Source organism: Chiloscyllium punctatum, chromosome 21 (genome assembly GCF_047496795.1).
Source record: "Chiloscyllium punctatum isolate Juve2018m chromosome 21, sChiPun1.3, whole genome shotgun sequence".
NCBI classification, from domain to species: Eukaryota; Metazoa; Chordata; class Chondrichthyes; order Orectolobiformes; family Hemiscylliidae; genus Chiloscyllium; species Chiloscyllium punctatum.
Genome location: NC_092759.1, coordinates 84,782,124 through 84,808,133, shown reverse-complemented (window position 1 = coordinate 84,808,133; position 26,010 = coordinate 84,782,124). Strand labels below are relative to the sequence as shown.

The window sequence follows — 26,010 nt, the reverse complement described above, 5'->3', positions numbered from 1 at the left end:
GTGATTAATGCCAGAGTCCCATTGCCTGTGGAGAGGGTGATGTTTGACTTCCTTGTACAGCTGCAGTTCATGTGGTGAAGGTGCTCCCACAATGTTCTTGGGTAAGAGATGTTACAGATTATTCACTCAGCGACAGTGAAGAGTTGACAATGTGTGTGCAAATCAACAACATTTTGTATTTTTATCATTTTCATAATTTCACAGAAATTGAGAATTTCTGACATAAGGCCACAGATGGGGATATTAGGTCAGGTGATCAAAAGAATTGCCAAATAAGCAGGTTTTCAGGAATACCTTAAAGGAGGAAAGCATGTCTGAGAGGGTCAGGCAGTGAATTCCAGATCGTGTTGCCTTGGCTACTGTCGAAACAGCCAGACCGGTAAAGCAATGAATAAATGCATCTTTGGGAGTCTGAAAGAAAATGAGTTGTCGGGGTCTCACAGGTTGTGTGGTGCGGGGAGATAGGGATGTTCACAGCCAGGAATTACATCAAGGGAGAGAATTTTAAATTGTTGCTTGTAAATAGGAGCCTTTTGATGAATCAACAAGTTTTGGTACAAGTGAGCACTTGGGCAGTAGGGTTTTAGATATTCTTGAGCTTATGTATAAGTTGAATGAGGGAGGCTGGCCAGGAGTGTTTTTGGATAACGAAGTCTGGAGATAATACAAGGCTGGATGAGTATTTCAGTAAATGAGCTGAGACTAGGGTGGAGTTGGGTGATGTCACTGATGTAGAAATAGCAGTTTTGGATTCTGGCTCCTCCTCATCACTCCCCCTTACCAATTCACAAATATTGTTCGTTGTTCTGTCTGTCTTTTCTGGTTATGTCCTTCTCTCCAATTCTGCTAAGAACTAATATTTGACCTCACGGTTGTTGGAAAATCCTGCTCCATCTCCACTGTCCCTTTCCTTTCTGAATTCCTCATATGTGGTGTCCATCCAGGATCTATCTTTGTCCCCTCCTGTATCTCACCTACATACTGCCAGGAGGTGACATCGTATTGGTTTCACATGTACACTGACAATGCCCAGCTCTCTCTCCCTATCATCCCTCTCCATTGCTCCTCTGTTACTCATTCATCAAACTGCTTACCACTCGATTGGCTGCAATTTCCTCCAATGAAACACTGCAATGGTTAAACCCATTGTCTTCAGTTGCTATTACAAATTACTTTCCCTTACTGCTGAGCCCCTCCCTCTTAATGGGAAATGCCTGAGGCAGAACTTCACAATATTGCTCTCATATTCTGACCCCAAGGTGATCTTCTGATCAGACATCTACACAATTGCAAACACCAGGAAATCCAATCTCTAAAATGTTGCTTTTCTCCACCTCACCCCAGTTCCATTGCTACTGAAACCCCTTACCCATGTCTGTGTTGCATTAAAGTTGACAAATCTAAAACAGAACCCTTGATTCTGCAACTGACCCAGAGTCTGGCTCCCTCATGATGGGACACATCCTCTCAGTATTTACCCTGTCATACCCCTTAATAAGCCTATATGTTTCAATAAGATCCCCTCTCATTCTCCCCCAAATCCAGTGAGTCGAGTCCCAACTTCTTCAGCCTTTTCTTGAATGATAGTCCCTGCAAACCAGGGATCATCCCAGTCAATCTTCTCTAAATGCCTCCGATGAAGTGATGTCTTTCCTTAAATAAAGGGACCAAAACGTGTCTCATTACTCCATATGTGGTCTCACTCGCACTTTATAAAGTTGCCCTCAGGTATATACTCCCAACTCTTATACTGCAAATCCCTTCAAACAAGGAACAACGTTTCATCTCCCTTCCTGATGACCTGTTGTAACTGTGTGCTGGCTTTCTGTGTTTCCTGCACAGTTACCCCCAGTCCCTTTTGTGTTGCAGCTTTCTACAGTTTCCACCATTTAAATAGTCCTCTGTTCTTTTATTACCTCCTCCAAAATGAACAACTTCACATTATCCCAAGTTATGCTCCATTTGCCAACTTGGTGTCCACTTCTCCAACAAATCCCTCTCTGTAAACAGTTTATCATCCTTTTGGAAGTTTACTGTTCTGCATTTTCTCAGAGATTCCCCCCTCATTCTGCTAAACCTTTCCAGGGAGCACCGGACAGTGGGAAGCATGCTGAGATGCTGTCTTTTCAGAGAGACTCTTTGGAATGACTGGGAGGATCTTGCTGCCCATTGGTCAGAATGGAGACAACTTGCCCATCAATGTGCATGAGCCTTTCACATCCCATGTCTTATTTATGAGGCGCAGCGGCAGCACGGAAGGAAAGAAAAGGAAGCAAATCCTGCTCTCCACATCTCACTGACTCTTGCAGCATTCTGTCCCATGTGTCAAAGATCTGCCCTGTTCAGTCACATGAAGTCCCAAGTTGGAAACTCATAGAAACCCACATAGATTTCCCCCTGAACTGACTGCTGGTCTCCACAAGGGGTAATGTGTACAGTCATCCTGGACCAGGAGGAGGGGATGGTGTGAGTTTCTGACCTGACCTGACAGTGACAGATTTTATAAACTTGTATTAGAGGATACTACAGGTGGATATTCAGATGGGAATCTCAGTAATTGTAACGCCAAACTCTGATTGAATTACTCCATTCATCAGGACCTGGATATTTGCACTGTGTGTGAGTATTTTGTTCCAGCTCAATTCCATTTTCTGCATAAAAATTCTCCTTTGAATCAAACCATCCTGTCAATCGATCTCCCCGAAATCTTCAATATGTGTCCAGTAATCCTTTTATGATGAGTTGATGAGTGCTAGGTTTAACATCCTGATGTATATGTTTTGTAAGCACTTGTCTCTCAGCTCCCCTCAATTTCCTTTGCTACGAGGAGAACAATCTCAGTTTTCCAAAACCCCTGATTCCCCAATGTCTGTTTGCTCTCTATAAGGCACACATCAAAATTGTGTTGGAACATTCTCCACTTGCCTTCATTAGTGCAGCCCTCAACAGTATTAAAGAAAGTGAACATCCTCCAGGACAAAGCACTGTGCCTCCGTGGTGTCCCATCCACCACCTTCAGCATTCCCTCTCTCCACCCCCGATGCACAGTGGCATCACTGTGTGAAAGGTAAAGTCAGTATTGTCCTACCAGACCATATGGCTGCTCTCTTATGAGGGAGAGATGTCTGGTGGTGCTTTAACCTGAAGGTTACCACAGCCCAGGCAAGGGGAGAGAGGTTGAGAACAAGAGTCCATCTATTGTACATGGATATTCTTGATCTGTATTAACAACACCCATGTCCCTGCAACTAAAATCCCCCATTCCTTGAACCATCCTGGTAACTCTCCTGTGCACCCTCTCGGGGACCGTGCCATCCTTCCCAATGTGTGGGCGACCTCGGGTTTGCACAGACCCAGCTGCTCTGTGTTCCTGTGGGTGATGTCACCATCGAGCAACAGTTGCACTAAACCTCACTGTCTGTGAGGGTGGGAGACACAAATCCCCAAAACATTTGAGATGTATTTAGTGTGCACTTGCTATGCCATGATAGATGACACTTTTCCACAAGTACTGGAAAATAGATGAAGATAGTAGTATGGTGGTAGTTTTCTTTCTCACAGATTCGATGGACCACCAGAGCGTTTTTCTGTTCTGTAGACCGCTGAGATGTTTATTATAGGAATATGAAAGGCTCCATTGGACATCAGGTCAGAAAAGGTGATACTAGAATAGATGACACGTGATTGGTCGATTTTCTTGGGAGGAAAGTGAGACGCAGAGGTTTAAGAGGAAATTCAGAAGCTCTGCGCAGGAATTGTAAAGGGCAATCATCAAGTGATAAATAAACATTGGGCATCCTGAAAGCTGGAAATAAAGAAAGGCACATAAAGCAGAGCTTTGAGAGACTGGAGGGGATTAGACATGGGGAGGATAATGAAGGTGGAGGAGATGCAAGTTGGAAAGGATTGTGAGGATGGAGGATGTTACAGAGATAGAGATATTTGTGATAGAGGTTTTTGGATTTTGAGGCTGGAGAGGAATTATAGAGATGAGGATTTGTAAGGCCTGATGAGGTGGCACTGATAGGGAGAGTTCCAATCATAGGGGAATTTACAGAGGAAACGAGTCATAAAGTTATACAGCATCGACACAGACCCTGTGGTCCAACTAGTCCGTGTCGATCATAAATTCGAACTGAACTAATCGCACCTGCCTCCACGTGGTCCAAGTCCATCCTAGCATTCCCTATTGATATAAGGGTCCAAATGTTTTTTTCCTATTAGAATCCCATTCCCCTACCGTTTTGCTCTACATTTACCCCGACTAATTCACTCAACCCAATCATTCCTGAACACGATGGGCAATTGAGCACGGCCAGTTCACCTACCCTGTACATCTGTGGATTGTGGGAGGAAACGGCAGCACCTGGAGGAACCCACGCTGACATGGGGAAGAATATGCAAACTCCACATGGACAGTCACCCAATACAGGAATTGAGCCTGTGTCCCTGGCGCTGAGAGGTAGCAGTGCGAACCGTTGAGCCACTGTGCCACCCTGAAATTATAATTGCATTCACAGCTACCACGTCCTCTGCAAGTTTATTCCACATGTGAACCACTCTCTGTGCAAAAACAAAAAATAAAATCCGGAACTTCTTTTTAAAGTCTTACTTTTTAATGTGAGAAAAGGATGTCCCCAATCTTGAATCACGTCCCCTCCTAGAAAGGGCACCTGCTGTTCACATTACCAAAACTCTTCAGGATTTTATAAACCTCTGATAAGGTCACCCCTCAGCCTCCTGTGCTCCAGTGAAAAAGGAACCAGCCTATCCAGACTCTGCTTATAATTCAATCCCTCTGTTCCCATCACCATCCTGGTAAATCTCTTCTGAACCTGCTCCGATTTAATAATATCCTTCCTATAACAGCACAACCAGAACTGGGCACAGTATTCTAGAAGAGGCCTCCCCAACATCCTGTACAACCTCAACATAACGTCCCAACTCCTATATTCAAAGATCTGAGCAATGAAGGCAAATGTGCTAAACCCCTTCTGAACCACCCTGTCTGCATGTGACACATAGTTCAAAGACCTGAACCCCTTGGTCTCTTTGTTCCATATCACTATCCGAGGCCCTTCGTTTAATCAGTGTAAGTCCAGCCTTCGTTTGTTTTATCAAGATGTAATATTTTGCATTTATTCCAATCCAAAAATCACAATCATCCTTCGAGTATAGAGGCAAGAGGAGTATTCTTAAGAGTAAAATCAGTAAGGCAAAAAGGGGACAGGACACCGCTTTGGCGAATAGGGAATGGGTTTTTAGAAATACATTAAGAGCAAATGGGTCACTCGAGAGAGAATAGGCCACCTCAAAGATCAGCAAGGCAGCCTATATGTGAAGACGCAGAAGATGGGGTTGTTGTGGGGGATACTAAACGAGTGGCATCAGTGTTTACTGTGGAAAAGGACAGATTTGTGGAGGTTGTCAAGATTAGAGATCGTGAGGGTGATGAGATGGGAGGAGATTGGAGGATGTTACAGAGATGTTTGTGATACCAGAGATAGTGATGGTTCTGAGGCGAGAGAGGATTTCTAGAGATAAAGAAGAGTTTAGTCTGGATGAGGTGACCGTGATCTGGGGAGTTGTGAGCATGGAGGAATTCACAGAGATAGCGAGAGTTGGAGTCATAAAGTGATACAGAACAGAGACAGACCCTGTGGTTAAACCAGTCCGTGCGACCATAATTCCCAACTAATCTAATCGCACCTGCCTCCGCTTGGTCCACATTCATCCAAATATTTCCTATTTATGGACTTGTCTAAATGTCTTTTAAACATTGTAATTGTATTCACAGCTGCCTCTTTTTCTGGGAGTTCACTTCACACATGTAAATAAAAATAAATCCCCAATTTATTTTTTAAACCTTTCTCCTCTATTTTCAAATTGGATGCACCCAGGTCTTGAATCCCCCCTCTCCCCCTTATGTACACGCTTCATGGTTTTATAAACCTTTAAGGTCATCCCTCAAACTCCTACGCTATAGTGAAAAAGCATCCCAGCCTATCCAGCTTCTCCTTGTGACACAATCCCTCCATTCATGGCAACATCCCGGTTAGTCTCTTCCGAATCCGCTCCAATTTAATAATATCCTTCCTATCACAGCACAACCAGAACTGGACACAGTATTCTAGAAGAGGCCTCCCCAGCATCCTGTACAGCCTCAACCTAAATTCCCAACTCTGGTACTCAGAGGTCTGAGAAATGAAGATAAGTGTGCTAACCACCTTCTTAACCACCCTGTCTACATGTGACACAGACTAAGAAGACCTGAACCCCTCGGTCTCTTTGTTCCATATCACTACTCAAAGCCTTACTTTTAATTAGTGTAAGTCCTGCCCTCGTTTGTTTTATCAAGATGCAATATTTTGCATCAGTATTTACTGTGGAGAAGGACACGGGAGATGTAGAATGAGGGGAAATAAATGGTGACATCTTGAAAAATGTCCATACTACAGAGTACTGGATGTCTGGAAACGCATAAAGGTGGATCTATCCCCAGGCTTTGATCAGGTGTACCCTAAAATTCTGTAGGAAGCAAGGGAAGTGATTTCTGGGCCTCTTGCTGAGATTTTTGTATTATTGATAGTCACAGCTGAGGTGCCAGAAGACTGCGAGTTGGTTAATATGGTGCTACTATTTAACGAAGGCAGTTTGGACAAACCCGGGAACTACAGATGCTGTGCTAGACTAGGTGTTGGAGGGAGCCCTGAGCGACAGGATTTGCGTGTATTTGGAAAAACACAGACTGATTAGGGATAGTCAGCATAACTTTCTGCATGGGAAATCATGTGTCACATACTGGATCTGGTTTGTAAGAAGTAACAAAGAGGATTGATGAGGGCAGAACAGTCGATGTGATCTATCTGGACTTCAGTGAGGCGTTCGGCAAGCTTCCCCATGGGAGACTGGTTAGCAAGGTTAGATGTCACGGAAGTAGCCATTTGGATATAGAACTGGCTCAAAGGCAGAAGACAGAGGGTGGTGGTGATGGATGATTATTTTTCAGACTGGAGGCATGTGACTAGTGGAGTGCCACAACGATCGTGCTGGGTCCACTACTTCTCATCATTTATATAAATGAATTGGATGTGAACACAGGAGGTATAGTTAGTAAGTTTGTAGATGGCACCTAAATTGGAGGTGTAGTGGACAGTGAAGAAGGCTACCTCAGATTTCAATGGGATTTTGATCAGATGGGCAAATGGGCTGCGGAGTGGCAGATGGAGTTCAATTCAGATAAGTGCGAGGTGCTGCATTTTTGGAAAAGCAAAGCTTAGCAGGACTGATACACAAAATGGTCAGGTCCTGGGGAGTGTTGCTGAACAAAGAGACCTTATTGTGCAGGTTCACAGCTCCTTGAAAGTAGAGGCGCAGGTAAATAGGATAGTGAAGGTGTTTGGTATGATTTCCTTTATTGGTCAGAGTATTGAGTAAGAGAGGTGGGAGGTCATGTTGCACCTGTTCAGGACATTGGTTTGGCCACTCTTGCAATATTGTGCGCAATTCTGTTCTCCACCTATCAGAAGGATGTTGTGTAACTTGAAAGGTTCACAAAAGATTTATAAGGATATTGCTAGGGTTGGAGGATTTGAGATATAGGGAGAGGCTGTCGAGGCTGGGGCTGTTTTCCCTGGAGTGTCAGAGGCTGAGGAGTGATCTCAGCGGTTTATAAAATCATGAGCATCGATTGGATAGATAGACAAGGTATTTTCACTGGAGTGGGGGAGTCTAGAACTAGAGGGTATAGATATAGCGTGAGAGGGGAAAGATGTAAAAGGGACCTAAGGGGCAACTTTTTCATGCGACGGTGGTGCGTTTGTGGAACGAGCTGCCAAAGGGAGTTGTGAAGGCTGCTAGAATTGCAACATTTATTAGGCATCTGGATGAGTATATGAATAGCAAGGGTTTAGAGGGATATTGACCAAGTGCTGGCAAATGGGACGAGATTAGGTTTGGATATCTGGTCGGTATGGACGAGTTTGACTGAAGGGTCTGTTTCCGTGCTGTATGTCTGTGACTCACAGCTGGGGATCAGCTCAGTGGGGTTTCAGTCTCTTAAAAGGTAAATCTTGCTCTGTTTTACTTTTTAAAATCCGCAACATTCAGTAGGGTGAGTGTTTACTAGTCTAAATGCCTCTGTTATGATCTTTTGGTTGAATGTTTTAAATATAAAATACAGATACGAATGTATTCGAGAGTAGTCTTTTGTAAAGCTGTAAGACTCTGCCTTTTTCTGGGTCTACAGATTAAGGTGCAGAGATGGCCATTAGTACAGTGATGTGCACTTCCTGGAGGAGAGTAGGGGGAGTTTGAATGATCCTGATGATAGCCTGCAGGAAGTGATGCAAATCCTCTTGGATTACATGGATCAGATGGAGCGGTGCTTAATGGTAATGAAGAATTTACCAAGAGTCAGGATGTGTGATAGGTGGCAGTTTCAGGCCGGAAAACTGCCGATACAGTCAGGTAGATGGGTTACCTCTCGGAAAGGTAGGAGAGGGAGATAGAGCAGGAGTCTCCTGTGGCTATCCCCATCTGAAACAAGTATACTATTATGGATAATGTAGGTGGTCATAGACTCTCAGGGGAATTTTGCACTGACAGCCAAGTTACTGCTACTGAGACTGGCTCGACTATAATGAGAGGTATATCAGATTCCAAACGCTCAATGATGATAAGGGACTCTGTAGTTGGGCACAGACTGCTGTTTCTGCAGCTGACAGTGAGACATCAGAATGGGGTGGCACCTCCCTGGTGCCAGGGTCAAGGATGTTTCGAACAAGTAGCAGAATATTCTCAAAGGGAAGAATGACCAGTGAGAGGTCATTGTACATTGGTACCAATGACATAGGAAGGGGAAAAGATGAAGTCTTGATGAGAGAATATAGCAAATTAGCCTGGAATATAAAAAAGTAGGTCCTCGACCATAATATCTGCATTACTTCCGGTGCTACATGCTAGTGAGAGTAGGAATAGCAGGATGGAGGAGATGAATGATTGGCTAAGGAGCTGGTGTAGGGCAGAAGGATTCACATCTTTTGATCATTGTAATCTCCCTGGAGTAGAGTTGATGTGCATAAGAAGGATGGATTGTACCTGAATTGGAAGGTGTCTGATATCCAGGCAGGGAGATTTGCTAGTGTTACTCAGATGGCATTAATCCAGTGAGGGTAAACCCAAAGAGATAGTGAGAAAAGAGGTATGTCTGAGGCTGGTACAGTTCAGAAGTCAGACAGTCAAGGCAGTCAAGGGCAAGGCACAGAACCAGGTAGAACTGACAAGTTACACTGCATTTACTTCAATGCAAGAGGCCTGACAGGGAAGGCAGATGGGCTTGGTATAGTTTTGAACATGGGACTATGATATCATGAGTATTACAGAAATGTTGCTCAGGGATGAGTAGGACTGGCAGTTTAATGTTCCAGGGTATCGATGCAAGAGAAAGGATAGAAAGGGGGACATGAGAGGAGGCGGAGTGGCCTTTTTGTTTAGAGGTAGCATTACAGTTGTGCTTAAGGGAGGATATTCCTAGGAGTACGTCCAGTGAAGTTATTTTGGTGGAACTGGGAAATAAGAAAGGGATGATCACCTTGTTGTTATTATCTGCGTGGATTTCATCTGTTTGCTCTGGTTTCCTCCCACTGTCTAAAGATTACAGGTTGTGTGGATTTTCCAGGCTGAATTGCCCATATTGTTCAGGGATGTGCACGCTAGGTGGATTAGCCATGGGGAATGCAACATTACAGTGGTAAGGTAGGAGTCTCTGAGGGTCAGTGTGGTTGTGATGAGCTGAATGGCCTACTTCCACGCTGTCAGGATTCTCTGATAATTCTACTAGTTTTGAAATAGTTACAGAAAATAATAGACCAGATCTAAACAGTGCTCTAAATTGGACAAAGGCGAATTTTGACAGTACATGGCGAAAATTTTCAATATTCCTTTGCTATTCCCAGGCTGGAAAGTGGGAACATAAGAACATAAGAAAGAGGAGCAGGAGTAGGCTACATGGCCCCTCAAGCCTGCTCTGCCATTCAGTAAGATCAGGGCTGATCTTTTCATGGCCTCAGGTCCACACTCCTGATCTCTCACCATAACCCTTAATTCCTTTCCTGTTCACAAATCTATCTTTTGACCTAAAGATAGTCAAGTCGATAACCTTAACTGCTGCACTCAGCAGCAAATTCCACAGATTCACAGATTTATCTGAAGAAGTCCATCCTGAACTCAGTCCTAAATCTGATGCCCCCTTATTTTGATGCTCTGCTCCCTAGTTTGACCCACCCCCAGCGGAAATCACCTCCCTGCTTCTATCTTATCTACTCCGTTCATAATTTTATTTTTTTCCTATCCAACCTCCCATACTTCGAAATTCCAATGAGCATACTACCAGTTTCCTCAATCTCTCCGCATATGCCAACCCTCTGAAATCCTGACTGAAACTAGTGACCCTCCTCTACACTCCCACCAGTGTCAGTACATCCTTCCTGAAGTAAGGAGATCAAACTTGTACACAATACTCCAGGTGTGGCCTCCCCAGCACCCTGTACAGCTGCAGCATAACCATCCCTCTAGCAATGAAGGACAATATTTCCTTCACTGTCTTATTTACCTGCTGTATCTGCAAACCAATTTCCTGTGATTCATGTACAAGGACACCCAGCTCCCTCTGTACAGCAGCGTGCTGCAAGTTTTCATCATTTCATCATCAGTTTGCTGTTAGTATGACCTAAATGGATGACTTCACATTTCCCAACCTTGTCCTTCATCTGCCAGATCCTTACCCACTCACTTAGCCTATCTGTATCCCTGTGCAGACTTACAATGGCCTCGGCACACATTGCTCTACCACTCATCTTAGTGAAGTCTACCTTTCATGAATCGATGCTGTTTCTGCTCAATGAGATAATTTCTATCCACATAGCTCACTATTTCTTCCTTAAGAGATCGGACATTTTCCCCACCAAAGAAGTTATGCTAACAGGTCCATTTTAAAATATTTGCATCACATTTGTAGCTTGCCAATCTGTCAGAACTGTCCCAGAGTCCAACAAATTTTAGTGAATTATCACGAGTGCTTTTTCTATTTACCCTCAGCCATCTGTTAACGTCCCCTGGGATGCATTCCATCACGGCCAGGCGACCCATCTACCTTTAGGCTGTTATCTTGCCCAGCATTACCTTTTTACTGATAATGATTGCTTCTTTGTCCTCATCTGCCATTGCGTCCATAGGCCTGCGACAACGAGAGTACACAGACAGTACGTTCCTGTTAAGGCCTTAATAGGTAGTGTTGGGAATGCTGCCTGTCGTGAGAAATTGAGAGTCTCATCAAGAAAATGAAGGAGGGATATAGCAGGTGCAGTTAGCTGGGTTTGTGTGAATTCCTGGAGGAGTATAGGGGCAGTCGGAGTCTCCTCGAGGGACACCAGGAGAGCAAAAACGGGACATGAGAGAGCTTTGGGAAATAGGTTCCCAGAGAATCCAGAGATTCCAAAAATACACTAAGGATAAACGAGTAACCAGGCAGAGAATAGGGACCCTCAAAGATCAAGGAAAAGCTCCTGTTTGTCCTTGATAAGTATATACCTGTCAGGCAGGGAGGAAGCTGTAGAGTGCGGGAGTTGTGGTTTACAAAGGAAATGGAATCTCTCTTCAAAAGGAAGAAGGTGGCTTATGTTAGGATAAGATGTGAAGGCTCAGTTTGGGCGCTTGAGGGTTACAAGATAGCCAGCAAAGTCCTAAAGGAAGAGCTCAGAAGTGCCAGGAGGAGACATGAGAAATTGTTGGCGGATAGGATCAGGGTAAACCCTAAGGCTTTCTATCGGTATTTACGGAATAAAAGAATGACGAATAAGATTAGGGCCAATCAAGGATAGTAGTGGGAAGTTGTGTGTAGAGTCAGAGGAGATAGGGGAAGCACGAAATGAATATTTTTCAACAGTATTCCCTTTAGAAAACGACAATGTTGTTGAGATTACTGAGATACAGGCTACTAGACTAGGTGGGATTGAGGCTTATAATGAAGAGGTGTCAGAAATCCTGCAGAGTGTGAAAATAGATAAAACCCATCCGGCCCAGTGAACTTATCCTAGTATCATCTGGGAAGCCAAGGAGGAGATTGCCGAGCCTTTGGCATTGATCTTTAAATCATCATTGTCTACAGGAATAGTGCCAGAAGACTGGAGGATAGCACATGTGGTTCCCCTGTTCAAGAAGGGGAGTAGAGACAGCCCTGGTAATTATAGACCAGTGAGCCTTACTTCATATGTTGGTAAAGTGTTGGAAAAGGTTATCAGAGATAGGATCCAGAAAAGAATAATTTGATTAGGGATAGTCAGCACGATTTTGTGAAGGGTAGGTCGTGCCTCACAAACCTTATTGAGTTCTTTGAGAAGGAAACCAAACAGGTAGATGAGAGTAAACTGGTTGATGTGTTGTATGTGGATTTCAGCAAGGCGTTCGATAAGGTTCCCCACAGTAGACTATTGTACAAAATGCGGAAGGATGCGATTGTGGGAGATAAAGCAGTTTGGATCAGTAATTGGCTTGCTGAAAGAAGATAGTGGTGGTTGATGGGAAATGTTCATCCTGGAGTCCAGTTACCAGTAGTGTACCGCAAGGGTCGGCGTTGGGTCCACTGCTGTTCGTCATTTTCATAAACGACCTGGATGAGGGCGTAGAAGGGTGGGTTAGTAAATTTGCAGACAACCCGAAGGTCGGTGGAGTTGTGGATAGTGACAAAGGATGTTTTATGTTACAGAGAGACTTAAATAAGCTGCAGAAATGGGCTGAGAGGTGGCAAATGGAGTTTAATGCGGACAAGTGTGAGGTGATTCACTTTAGTCAGAGTAACTGGAATGCAAAGTACTGGGCTAATGGTATGATTCTTGGTAGTGTCGATGAGCAGAGAGATCTCAGTGTCCAGGTACACAGATCCTTGAAAGTTGCCACCAGGTTGACGGGGTTGTTTAGAAGGCATACAGTGTTTCAGTTTTTATTAATGGGGGATCGAGTTCTGGAACCATGAGGTTATGCTACAGCTGTACAAGACTCTGCTGAGGCTGCACTTGAAGTATTGTGTACAGTTCTGTTCCCCACATTATAAGGAGGATTTGGAAGCTTTGAAAGGGTGCAGAGGGGATTTACTAGGATGTTGCCTGGTATTGAGGGAAGGTCTTACGAGGAAAGGCTGAGGGACTTGAGGCTGTTTCCGTTAAGAGAGAAGAAGGTTGATACGTTACTTAATAGAGACATACAAGATAATCAGATGGTTAGATAGGGTAGACAGGGAGAGCCTTTTTCCAAGAATGTTGACGACGAGCACGAGGAGGCATAGCTTTAAATTGAGGGGTGAAAGATATAGGACAGATGTCAGAGGTAATTAATTTACTCAGAGAGTAATCAGTGTATGGAGTGCTATGCCTGCAACGGTCGTAGATTCACCAACTTTAAGTTCATTTAAGTCGTTATTGGACAAGCATATCGACGTATATGGAATAGTGTTCGTTAAATGGGCTTCAGATCGGTATGACAGGTCGGTGCAACATTGAGGGCCGAAGGGCCTTTACTGTGTTTTAATGTTCTATGTTCTATGAGCATTATGCTGTAAGGATCGTTTCTGGGTCCACTGCTTTTCTTCATTTATGTAAATGTTTTCTATGTGAATATAGGAGGTATGGTCAGTGACTTTACATAGATACCAAAATTGGAGGAGCATTGGACAGGGAAGAAGGTTACCTCAGATTACAATGGGACTTCAAACAAATGGGCTAAGGAGTGGCAGATGGAGTTTAATTCAGAAAAATGTGAGGTGCTCCATTTTGGAAAATCAAATCAGGGCAGGACTTATGCACTTAATGGGAAGGTCCTTGGGAGTCGTTGCTGAACAAAGAGATCTTTGAGTGCAGGTTCATAGTTCGTTGAAAGTGGAATCATACATAGGCAGGGTAGTGAAGAAGGCGTTTAGTATCCTTGCCTTTTCCTGGTTAGTGTATTCAGTACAGGAGTTGTAACGGCATTTTGTGGCTGTTCAGCACATTGATTCAGCCACTTCTGGAATTCTGCTTTCAGTCCTGGTTTCCCCGCTATCTGAATGATATTGTGAAAATTGAAAGTGTTTAGAAAAGATGTGCAAAGATGTTACTAGGGTTGAGGGTTTCAGCTATATAGGGATAGGCTGGGGCTGTTTTCCCTGGAGCATCGGATGCTGAGAGATGACCTCAGTGGTTGATACAATTGTGAGGGACATGGATAGGGTGAACAACCAGGCTCTTATTCCCAGGTTAGGTGAGCCCACATCTATGGTGCACAGGCCTAAGGACTGAGGAAAACAATTTATAAGGGATCTGAGGGCATTATTTTCAAGCTGAATGTGGTATGTGTATGGAATGAGCTGCCAGAGAAAGTGTGGTGGCTGGTACAATTGCAACATTGAAAAGGCATCTGATTTGGGTAAACGATTCGGAAAGGTTTAGAAGATTATGGGCCAAGTGCTGTCAAATGGGTCGAGATTAATTTAGAATATCTGGTCGGCATGGACAAGTTGGACCGAATGGTTGGTTTCTGTGCTGTACATCTCAATAACACTGAAACATTAAAATTAAGATATGTTTCTCTATGTGGAAAGTTAGCAGAAGGTCAGATAATTCTCCTTGGAGCTCAGAAGGTTAAGCAGTGATTTCAACCAGGAGCAGATTTCTTTCCAGGATATTTAATTTAAAGAGACAGAGGGAGAAATTATTAACGTCACAATTTTTAGTAACTACTTTGAAGTAATTGGCAAATAATGCAGGTTAAAAATGTGAACATTATTATATTCCGTAAGTTCTAAGCTTCTGGATCAGTTTGAATGACAGCTGGATGAAGATTCAGTAATTATTGTCAAAACAAATTTGCAATTTAGCTTCTTTTTAGGAAGGATTTGGAGGACTACAGGCAAATGGGAAGTGTGTTGGGACAGACTGGCACCATCTCCAGAGGGCGAGTGGACAGCCCCAATGGGCTGAATAGCCCCCAGTCCCTCTACTCTGTGATACTGCCCCCTTTCACTGAATGTGCAGTGTCACTGTGGTGCGGGTGTACTCAATGAGGGTGAAGGGAGTGAGAGAGACAGCAGAGACTGGGAGAGAAATTGAGTTTGTATGGACTGGGAGTGTTTATAAACACACAGTTTTAGGCGGCTAGACCTGAATTAGAAATTCCTGGTAAATTAGAACCAAAAGAACTGTGGATGCTTTAAATCTCACACAACAACCAAAGGGTACTGGAAAAACTCAGCAGGTCTGGCAGCATCTGTGAAGAGAAATCAGAGTTAATGTTTGGATCCGCTGACCCTTCCTCAGAACTGATGTTACTGAAAACAAATGTCAGTTTATATGCAGAAGTTTGGGGTTAAGGAGTAAATGATAGGTGGTGATAGAGTCCAAAGAAAGAGATGGGAGCAGTTGGACAAAGGAGTGGATAACGATCTGGCTGGGGGGAGGGTGAATAACTGTTTATCGGGACTGTTAGTGACTAACCATATGTAGTGTATAATGGCAGGCAATATGATAACAAGGACTGGTTTGTGGGTTAAGAGGCTAGGGCGCTAGGACTTTGGAGAGTTCAACACCTAAAATTATTGAAGTTGATACTGGGGCTAGAGGGGTGCAGGGTCCCCAAGTAAGTAGAAAATGAGGTGTTGTTCTTCCAGCTTGCGTTAAAGTGTGGCGCTGGAAAAGCCCAGGCAGCATCTCAGGAGCAATAGAATCGACGTTTTGGGCATAAGCCTTTCATCAGGAATGCCGGGATTGTAGGGAGAGGGGGGTAGTAGCACGGCTGAGAGATAAATAAGAGGGATGTGTGGGGTTGGTGGGAAGGGAGCTAGGAAGGCAATAGGAAGATGTAGGTGGAGGGTAATGGACAGAGGGTGGAGTGGATAATTGTAAAGGAAGTTGAACAGGTGGGACAGCTCAAGGGGGTGGTGTCGAGTTGGAGGGTTGGATCTGGGATAAGGTAGGGGAGGGGAGACGAGGGAACCTTGATTCTGTGGTTAAAGGGTCCCAATGTGGAAGATGAGGTTTTCTTCCTTCAGGTGGCTTGGATTTTTTGGTGGAGGCGGCCCAGGACTTGCATGTCCTTGGCGGAGTGGGTGGGGAAGTTGAAGTGGTCGGCCACAGGATGGTGGGGTTGGCTGGTGCATGTGTCCCAGAAATGTTCCCTGAAACATTCCGCAAGTTGGCGTCCTGACTCCCCAGTGGAGAGGAGACGACATCAAAATCAAAGGCCATAATAGGTGAGGTGTTTGGATGTGCTGGAAATTCTCTGCTGGATGTGGAAGGATCCATTATGGGTGAGGGGGAGGTGTGGGCACAGGTTTTACACCTCTTGCATTGGCAAGTGAAGGTGCTGGGAGTGGAGGGTGGATGGATCTGACAAGGAATTCTCAGGGAATCGTCTCTGTCGAATGATGAAAGGAATGTAGAGGGAAATATATCTGGTGGGATCTGATTGTAGGTGGTGGAAATGGCGGAGGCTGATGCGTTGTATCTGGGTGGAAGGTGAGGACTAGGGGGTGGTATCCTTGTTGCAGTTGGAGAGGTGTCGTTCAATGGCAGAGGTATGGGAAGTGGTGGAGATACACTGGAGAGTATTGTTGACCACATGGGAGGGGAAATTGCAGTCCTTGAAATACGGGGGCGTTTTGGTATGTTCTGGAGTGTTCTGCCAGCTTGCATCAAGCTTCACTGGAACACTGCAGTAAGCATGAGACAGATGTTGGCCAGGGAACAGACTCGTGTGTTAAAGTAGCAGGCAGCTGGAAGTTCAGGGTCTTTTTTGTCGCAGAACGTAGATCATCAGCTGCCGTTTCCACCACCTCTACTGAGATGGTGCCAGACACAGGATCCTGTGCCCTCCATTAACAGCTATGCACCCTCCCAGCCAGATTGTTATTCACTCCTTTGTCTTTCCAAATGTTACAGTTTATTTTGGGCACTGTTCTCACATATTATCTACTCTTTATACCCCTATTTCCTGCAGTCCAAAGATATGCAGGTTAGGTGAATTGGCCCAGCTAAATTTCCCGTAGTATTCAGGGATGTATAGGTTAGGTGCGTTAGTCAGGGGAAATGTAGAGTAATAGGGTCGGGGAATGGGTTTGGTTGAGAAAATCTTCAGAGGGTGAGTGTGGACTTGTTGGGCCGAATGGCCTGTTTCCACACTGTAGGGATTCTAATTTTCCCAGCTGCTGTCGTTCTGCGGAAGGGTCACTGGACCTAGAATGACCCTTGGTGTGTGCAGGAGGAGGAAACGGGAAAAGGGAGTTGGATCCAGTTGAGACTGGGAGGGTTTAATTACACCCTGTACGTGTTGATGGACCTGAATTAGAAACTCTTGGTCCCACTTTTGCAGCACATGGGAAAATAGTTGTGGCACTCAGGCGGTGATAGGTCCTGGGTTAGGCCACCATCTTTATTTGGGGCAAGGTACAGCGAGGCACATGGACATATCCTCTTCCTGGGTGGGGAAGGGGTGATTGAAAGCGGAGCATTTACACATCAAAAACATACAAAGAGAAATTTTTGACTTTACTGTTCAGTCTGCACTGACTGTGAGTTTTGTTTTGTGAATTCATTTTATAGGATATTAATTGAGAATAATTGAGACAGGGATCTCCGAAGCAATTTTCTATCGTCAGCAGGGTCATCAAGATCTGAATGCCATTGACATTTAACAGTGGAAGGAGAAAGGTGTGTCTGTTCTGTCTGTGGGAAATTATCTGGTTTTTTTTTCAAGCAAAAAGCAGAAATATGTTCAAACTGTGGTTGGATCACCCTTTGGATTTGTGTTCAATTCTTGGCCCTGCAGCTGTGGAAGGTATTATTGGCGTGAGAGAGAGTGTAGACTTATCCAAATTACACCTCGTCTTTTTATAGGAACTGCCAGATTTAGACCCAATCACCCACTTCATGATGTTAACCTGTAAACTCCTCATTTTCAATTCCCTGCAAACTTCTCATTAAAATTCCTTATGGACTGAAATTCCAGCACCATTTCAGGTGGAATGTTCAAGGTTCTGACAACTGTCTGTTCATCCAGAAACTGCTGAAGTCCATGTTGACTCTGGGGTTACAAAGGGCTGAGCTGAAAGATGAGGTGCTGTTCCTGAGCTCCCATTGAGATGCATTGGAACAGTGCAGGAGGCTGAGGGCAGTGTAGGTGTGAGCAGACAATGAAAATGACAGGGCTGCACTGAGGGTGCTGCCTGGCTCAATGAGAGTGTTTTGGAGTTGGGTGTAAACAGAGCGAGGGGAGACAGGGAGAGGGTGAACCACAGCTTCAGTTTTAGTTCAGGCCATTCAGAAATTCACATGGTCCCAATGGGAACAGCCAAGTTGTAAGTGAAACCTGCTGAGTTTTTTTTAACAGTTTTTAAAGTATAAAATGTCAGCTTAAGTAAAGATCGGGGCTTTTGATTATAATGGAAATGTCTGAAGAGAAGGAAGGTTGCTAGCGCATTTAGATTCTCCTAATGGGAGTAACTAACTGAAACTAGAGAGACATTGTGACAGGAGACCTTAGACCAGTGATGTGCTCCTCTTGCTCAATGTGCGAAATACGGGACACTTCCAGTGTCCGTGACGGCGATGTGTGCAAGAAGAGTGCCCATCTGCAGCTACTGGGAAACTGTTTTTCAGACCTGGAGCTGAGAGTGAACTCACTGTGGAGCAATACTGAGAATGTTATGGACAGCACGGTTAGTGAGTTAGTCACACTGCAGGTGAGGGTTACACAGGCAGAAAGGGAATGGGTGATCATCAGATCAAGTAAAAGGCTCAGGAAGGAAGTGCAGAACTCCTCACTGATCGTTCCGCTTCTCAAACAAATATTGTGCACCGCTTGGGATTCTATAAGGGGGGAGCAGGTGGAGTAGATTCTCAGGGGAAATCAGCAACAGCCAGGTTCAGTGCACCACAGAAAGCTCCGCTGCACAGAACGGGACGAAGGAGAATGGCACAGCTATCGTAACAGGGCATCCAGTAGTCAGGGTCAGAGACAGGCGCGTCTGTGGCCACAGACATGAATCCAGGACAGTGGAATTGAACCCAGGTCCATTTATTGATATATGCACTGACCAATAAAGGTCAGCGTCCCAAATGCAACCTTCAGCACTTGATCACCCTCACACTCTACTTTCCAGGGACTGTACACTTGTTCTGAGCCCTTCAGAGGGATTGAAGGGGATGGGGAGAAAACAGGAACATGGTTGTGTTGTAGATCTACAAAATAACCATCACCCTCCCCTCTCGGTCTCTCCTCTCTGTCTCCCACCCCCCATCATGCCTCCTCCCCACCACAGGGAAAAGACCTTGTGAATTTACCCGATCCATGCCCTTACAGATTTTATAAACCTCTCTCAGGTCACCCATCAGCCTCTGACGCTCCAGGGAAAACAATGTATTCAGCCTGTAGCTCAAATCCTCCAACCCTGGCAACATGCTTGTAATACTTTGCTGACCCCTTTCAAGTTTCACAATATTGTTTTGATAGGAAGGAGACCAGAATTGCACGCAATATTCCAAGCGTGGCCTAAGCAATGTCCTGTACAGCCGCAATACGACTTCACAACTCCTATACTCAGTGCTCTGACCAATAAAGGAAAGCATACTAAACACCACCTTCACTATCCTATCTTCCTGTGATTCTGCTTTCAAGGAGCTATGAACCTGCATTCCAAGGTCTCTTCGTTCAGCAGCACTCCCGAGGACACTACCATTAAGTGTATACACCGTGCTAATATTTGCTTTTCCAAAATGCAACACCTCACATTTATCTAAATTAAACTCCATCCGCCAGTCCTCAGCACATTCAAACATCTGATCAAGATCCCATTGTAATCTGAGGTAATCCTCTTCACTGTCCACTACACCTCCAATTTTGGTGTCATCTTACTAACATTACTTCCTATATTCACATCCAAATCACTTATATAAATTATGAAAATTAGTGGATCCAGCACCGATCCTTTGTGACACCCCACTGGTCACAGGTCTCCAATCTGAAAAGCAAACTTCCACCACTACCCTCTGTCTTCTCCCTTTGAGCCAGTTTTGTATCCAAATGGCTAGTTCTCTCTGTATTCCATGAGATCTAACCTTGCTAACCAGTCTCCCATGGGGAACCTTACTGAAGTCCGTGTAGATCATTTCCACCGCTTTGTCCTCATCAATCCTCTTTGTTGTTACTTCAAAACAATTGACACAAGTTCATGAGACGTGATTTCTCTCACACAAAGCATTTATTAATATCCAGGACTTAACTTTGTACATTGGGGTCTGCGTCACCCAGTTATGGGTGTTAATATTCTGGATAAAGTTCACGTACACCAGCTTTGTGTTATTGGCTGTGTATTGAGTCTTGTTAATAACACAGATGAGTTCCATTTGAAAGGCAGTCCCTATATCCCTAAACCCCGTCCCATCTGCTAAGTCTCCTCCATCCCTACCGTAGAGAGTAAGTGGGAGGAGCTCATGGAGTTTCCATGTGAGTGAGATTGAGAAAATCTTCCCTTCTTTCCACTAGCCCACCAAGAAATGGTGGTAGTGTCCTTACCTCTGGACCAAGAGAATCGGGTTCAGAGTTTCGTAACAGCCGCTTTGAAGAGGCTCATTGGAAAACATGCCCAAGCCTCCAGGCCATACTGTGTCCCAGCTGTCCCTGCCTGAGCCTCCAAACAGTTTCTCTCCTGTCAGACTCTCCCATTGCTCAGTTTGTCTTGGATCCCCACCTGCTGCTGCACTGATCCTGTCTCTCACTGACCTGTCCATCCCCCAGTGTCCTCCACATTCATTCGTTGTTTACAATCCCATTGTCCCACTTCTCCAGCCCCGCCCCCTCCACTCTATTGGGCACAGCTGCTGTCAATCACCCAGGCACCTGTGTGATCTGGAGCATGCTCTTTAGGAGGGGGGAACCGGTGCTCGGACGCAGTGCTGGGCAATTGTTGGCGTATGTGCAGTATGGGTCAATGCCAGGGAGAGAGTCTGTGGATGTGTGGGATTAATCTGTCATTGTCAGCTCCCTCCCTTCCTCCCTCTGAGAATAGGACCAAGGGGAATGGTCCCTGCCCTGGTATCGTGACAAGTGGTCAGCGTATCAGTGGGGGGAGCATTTTGCAGAAAGTTATCAGAACTCGGGTGAAGATTCAGGAATGTTATGGAAAGGAACAAAGGTGGGCCTGCAATTAAAGTTCTAATTTGGTTCATTTTAGTTCAACCAGTTATGATTTGTCCAGTGTGTGCAGGATGGTTCTCATCAGAGGGTCGGTGTAGGGGAAATAAATAAGAGGTTCCAGATTGGAAAAAAAAATAATGTGGGTCTGACCAGGAAGGAAACCCTGGAAGGTGGGGGGAGGATTCACCAACACCCAGGAGGCTCCGAGTCAGATTCATTGATTTGATTTGATTAGATTTCCTACAGTGTGGAAGCAGGCCCTTCGGCCCAGCCAGTCCACACCGACCCTCGGAAGTGTAGCCCACCCAGACCCATTTCCCTCTGACTAATGCACCTAACACTATGGGCAATTTAGCATGACTGATTCACCTGACCTACGCATCTTTGGATTGTGGGAGGAAACCGGAGCACCCGGAGGAAACCCACGCAGAGACGGGGAGAACATGCAAATTCCACACATAGCCCCCAAGGTTGGAATCGAACCTGGGACCCTAGTGCTGTGGGGCAGCTGCGCCATCGTGCCACACCTTTGTTTTGGTCCTTAGTCTGCAGCAGGAGCTAGGAAGCTGAATTCAGCGACTTGTATTCTCTGTTGTAGAGTACTGAAAGGGCGGATTTGTGGATGAGAAATTCAAACTGAACTTCCTGTTCAGTTTTGATGGTTACTTGATCCGTGCCAATCTGAATATCATTGGCCTTTTCATGTGGAAGGAAAGGTGTGTATTCTGTCCGTGGGCGAATATTTCAAATGTCAGTGTGTCTGGAAACATTACTGAGACACTACCAAGTCCATGTTAGTGTGGTGACTCTGGGGAGAGATTTCATTTGTTTTTAAAAGTCTGAAAAATCATGGCACATTTCTCAGGAATAATTAAGTTACAGATTTGTTTTGTATGAGGACAAGTTTTTAATTAATCATGCAACCAGAAAGACACAAGGATCCCTGCACCATGGAAAATACTTTGAAAACGGGATTGTTGTAAATGGGTTAATTATCGATCATGGCTTGTAATCCATTGGCGTTGTCACGTCGGTTCCAGCGCCGTGGGGAGACACTGGAAATGTGATGAATGTAATGTAGGTTTCAGTCATTAAACTGGATAAGGTGCAGAAGAAGTGGGCTCGGTTCTGAGTTAGAGGGAGAGGTTGGACAAGCGAGGTTTTGTTTTTGTTTAGAGCAGAGGAAACAGAGGGTAGATCTATTTCTGCCTTTGTATAAAATCGTGACAGGCTTGGGTAAGGTGAATGCACTCAGTCTTTTTCCCAGGAAATCAAGGAGTGGAGGGCATCAGTTTAAGGTTAGAGGAGAAATTCTGAAAGGGAACCTGAGGGGCAACTGTTTTACACAGAGGGTGGTATGTATATGGACTGAGCTGCCAGTGGAATTGGTTGAGTTGGGTACATTAACGACATCTAAAAGGAATTTGGACAAATACATGGATAGCAAAGGGTCAGAAGCATATGGGCCAAGTGTGCAGGGAAATGGGGTTCGCGTGGATGGACATATTGGCTGGCATGGACCAGTTTGGGCCAAAGGGCCTGTCTCTGCTGTAGGACTCTGACTCCAAATATATTTACTATTTCTCCCACCACATCTGGTAGTACCCTGGGATGTATTCCATCAGGGCAAAGAGACTTGTCTACCTTTAGCTCCATTAGCTTACCCAGCTCTAACACTTTCGTGATAATGGTTGTTCCTTTGAGAGGTCTTCTTTGAGTCTTTTATTGATGAGACTTGGCAGTTACCTGGATAGTGTACATGCAGAACACCTCCAGGCAGTATCAGGTAACTCCCTGCCTGTCCGATGTATGGCTCCCATTCTTATACCTTTGTGGTTTGTGGTTTTGAATGGACGCTGTCTCAATATTATGGCAATGACAGTTAAAAAGTAGAGTTCAGCTCAGCACTTTGTCGTTAAACCACATACCCCTCCCCCCACACCCCTGTGGTTCAGTCAGGTATCTGACAGGCCCTTCAGTTTCAGTGGGGCTGTCTGTCAGGATTCGGATGTGGAAGAGCTGGTGTTGGAGCGGGGTGGGCAAAGTTAAAAGCCGCACATCACCAAGTTATAGTCCAACATGTTTATTTGGAAGTACAAGCTTTTGGAGTGTGCTGTGATTTTGAACTTGATCAGGATTATCTCTATGGTAACAGTTAAGTGCTTCAACAATTACAGAGGCCATATGTTCCCCACACAATAGGTTCCCCTCTAGCAGTGTAAACTGTTATTCTGGCCCTGGGGATAGCTACTCATCACTTTTCTCCCGCAATCCCATCTCGCTTTCTGTTGATCTTTAAAGTTTTTCTAATCTCCTAGTTTCTCCTTGGTCTTTGCCAATTTGTATGTTTTCTATTTCAATTTGATAAACTCCCTTATTTCCTTAGCCACCCATGGTAGATAACTCCTTTTCCTACAGTCCTTCCTTTTCACTGATATATACGTTTGCTGAGCAGTTTGAAAAATTCATTGATATTCTTCCACTGTCTGTCAACTGTCCCACCTTAAAGTCTTTGCTTCCAGTCTACATTAGCCAACTCCTGCCTCATCCTATTGTAGTCTCCTTTGTTTAAGCACAGGATCTTGGGATTGGATTTAATCTTCCTTCTTCCCAACTGTATTCTAAATTCAAACAGACTTAACACAAGTCTTTTATCAGATTACGAGGTGAGGCAATGTTTCCTGGGTGTTTTGGTTTTCATTGTCAGAGACCTTGGCTTTGTAATAAAGTACAGGATACATATTCACAACAGAGTATTCTGGACAGTGTGAATGTACGACACAATCTAAAACCATAAATCAGTGTCTCCCCTTAGTTCACATGATTTGGAGATTCCGGTGTTGGACTGGGTGTACAAAGTTAAAAATCTCACAACACCAGGTTATAGTCCCTCAGGGTTAATTGGAAACACACTAGCTTTCAGAGCGTTGCTCCTTCATCATGATCCAATTTAACCTGTTGGACTATAACCTGTTGTTGTGTGATTTTTAACTCACCTCAGTTTAAAATTGTAATATTATTATCTCCCACACGCTTCCTCACTATCTAAGTTTGAAATCCTAATCCACCTGACTATCCTGCATTTTCTGAAAATCTACTTTGGTGAATGTGGTGAGTTTTGGATTCAGCTTTCCAGTTATTACCGTAAGAAGATAAGCCCTGGGCACAGGAGATGCAATGCAGCCCTTCGAACCAGCTCCACCATTTAATACGGTGATGATTGAGCTCACCTCGGTGTCAGCTGGATTTTCCTGCCTGCTCTCTCTCACCCTTCATCTCATTGCAAATTCAACATCTGTATCTCTTCAGTAAATTTGCTCATTGTCCTGGCATCCACTGCATTTTGAATAGGGAATTCCACAGATTCACAGCACATTGAGACAGGTACATTCTTCTTCATGAGAATGGAATAGAATCCCTACAGTGTAGAAACAGGGTCATCGTCCATGGAGTCCACACGAACTCTTTGATGAGCATCCCATTCAGATTCATGCATTCCCTGTATTTCTCATGGTTAATGGTTTAACCTGCACATGCATGGACACTGGGAATTTCGCATAACCAATCCACTTAACCTGCACATCTTTGGACTGTGGGATGAAACTGGAGCACCCAGAGGAAATCCACACAGACACGGGGAGAACGTGTAAACTCCACACAGTCACCTAAGGCTGAATCAAATCCAGGTCCCTGATGCTGTGAGTCAGCAATGCTAACCATTGAGCCACCTCTGCTTAAAATCTGCTCCTCCTATGAACCACCCCACGCCCCAGTTGGCTGAATCTATATTCTTTACATCAGAAAATCAGGTTGTGGAAGCAGGTGTCTCAGTAAAACCCAGTGACAGTGCATACGTTCTGTGTGTCTGAATGGGGATCCGATACACAACACCCTCCACTCCACACTTTTCATTGATTTTCCAGAGACAGGGCTCCAGTGGCTTCATGGGGACTACAACTCCCACAATCCCTGAAGCAGGGACCACATGTGTGTGGGAAACCTGGCACTGTACATGTACAGAATGTGGGCGGGTTGTGGAGCATGTACTTTGGGTAAATACACTTTGCAGAAAGTTTTTCACACTGTGATTGGCTGTATCTGCTCATAGTATTGGTCTGTTAGGGGAGGCGGGTCAAAGTGTCACTACACCCATGTAGGACCACTCTCCATCCCCAATTCATTGTAATGGTAGGAATCAACTAATGGGGAACTAAGAAGGATCTGACCCATTCTCCCAGACTGAAGGTTCCTCTTCTGTCCAGGATCTGCCACCTTCCTTTCTGTTTCCTTATGCTTCATTCTTGTGTTACATTATTGACTTGCAGCAACTGAAAGGTAAAGAGGTGAACCCAGAAAGGGTGCAGAGTCTAACCAGGGACGGGAAGTGGTGGCATGGATCTGTTTATCAGTTACTCCATGAGAATGTGGAGGGTGTACATTAGCGGGTAGCAGAGTCAGAACGGTGGGAGAGGGTAAGTGGGCTGGAGGGTTACAGCTTTGAGGGAAGAAAGGGAAAAAGATATTCCAGAGAAACTAGAATAGTCTGTTCTGAACTTCTAACCTGTACACATTCCTTTATACAGGGTGCTAGATGTTGAAGATTTGCAGACTGAAATCTCAAAATCACATGCAGATTGTGATTAAGTTAACCAGCATTTGAAGAACCAAAGATAGAGAATCACTCGGCCAAAGTCCTGCAACACTCTCCTCACAGCATTGTCGGTCTCTCTGCGCCAAATGGACTGTGAATTGTACAAGACAGCAGCTTGATACCATCTTCTCAAGGGTAACTAG

The 26,010-nt window shown here is 44.7% G+C and overlaps 1 long non-coding RNA gene across 1 annotated transcript; it reads left to right on the top strand.

The window, feature by feature from the left end:
• LOC140492411 (uncharacterized) lies at positions 1-25,892 on the top strand. Its single transcript, XR_011963568.1, has 3 exons — positions 1-101; positions 2,520-2,619; positions 25,800-25,892. It is a non-coding gene; the product is annotated as an uncharacterized lncRNA (long non-coding RNA).
• The last annotated feature ends 118 nt before the right edge of the window (positions 25,893-26,010 follow it).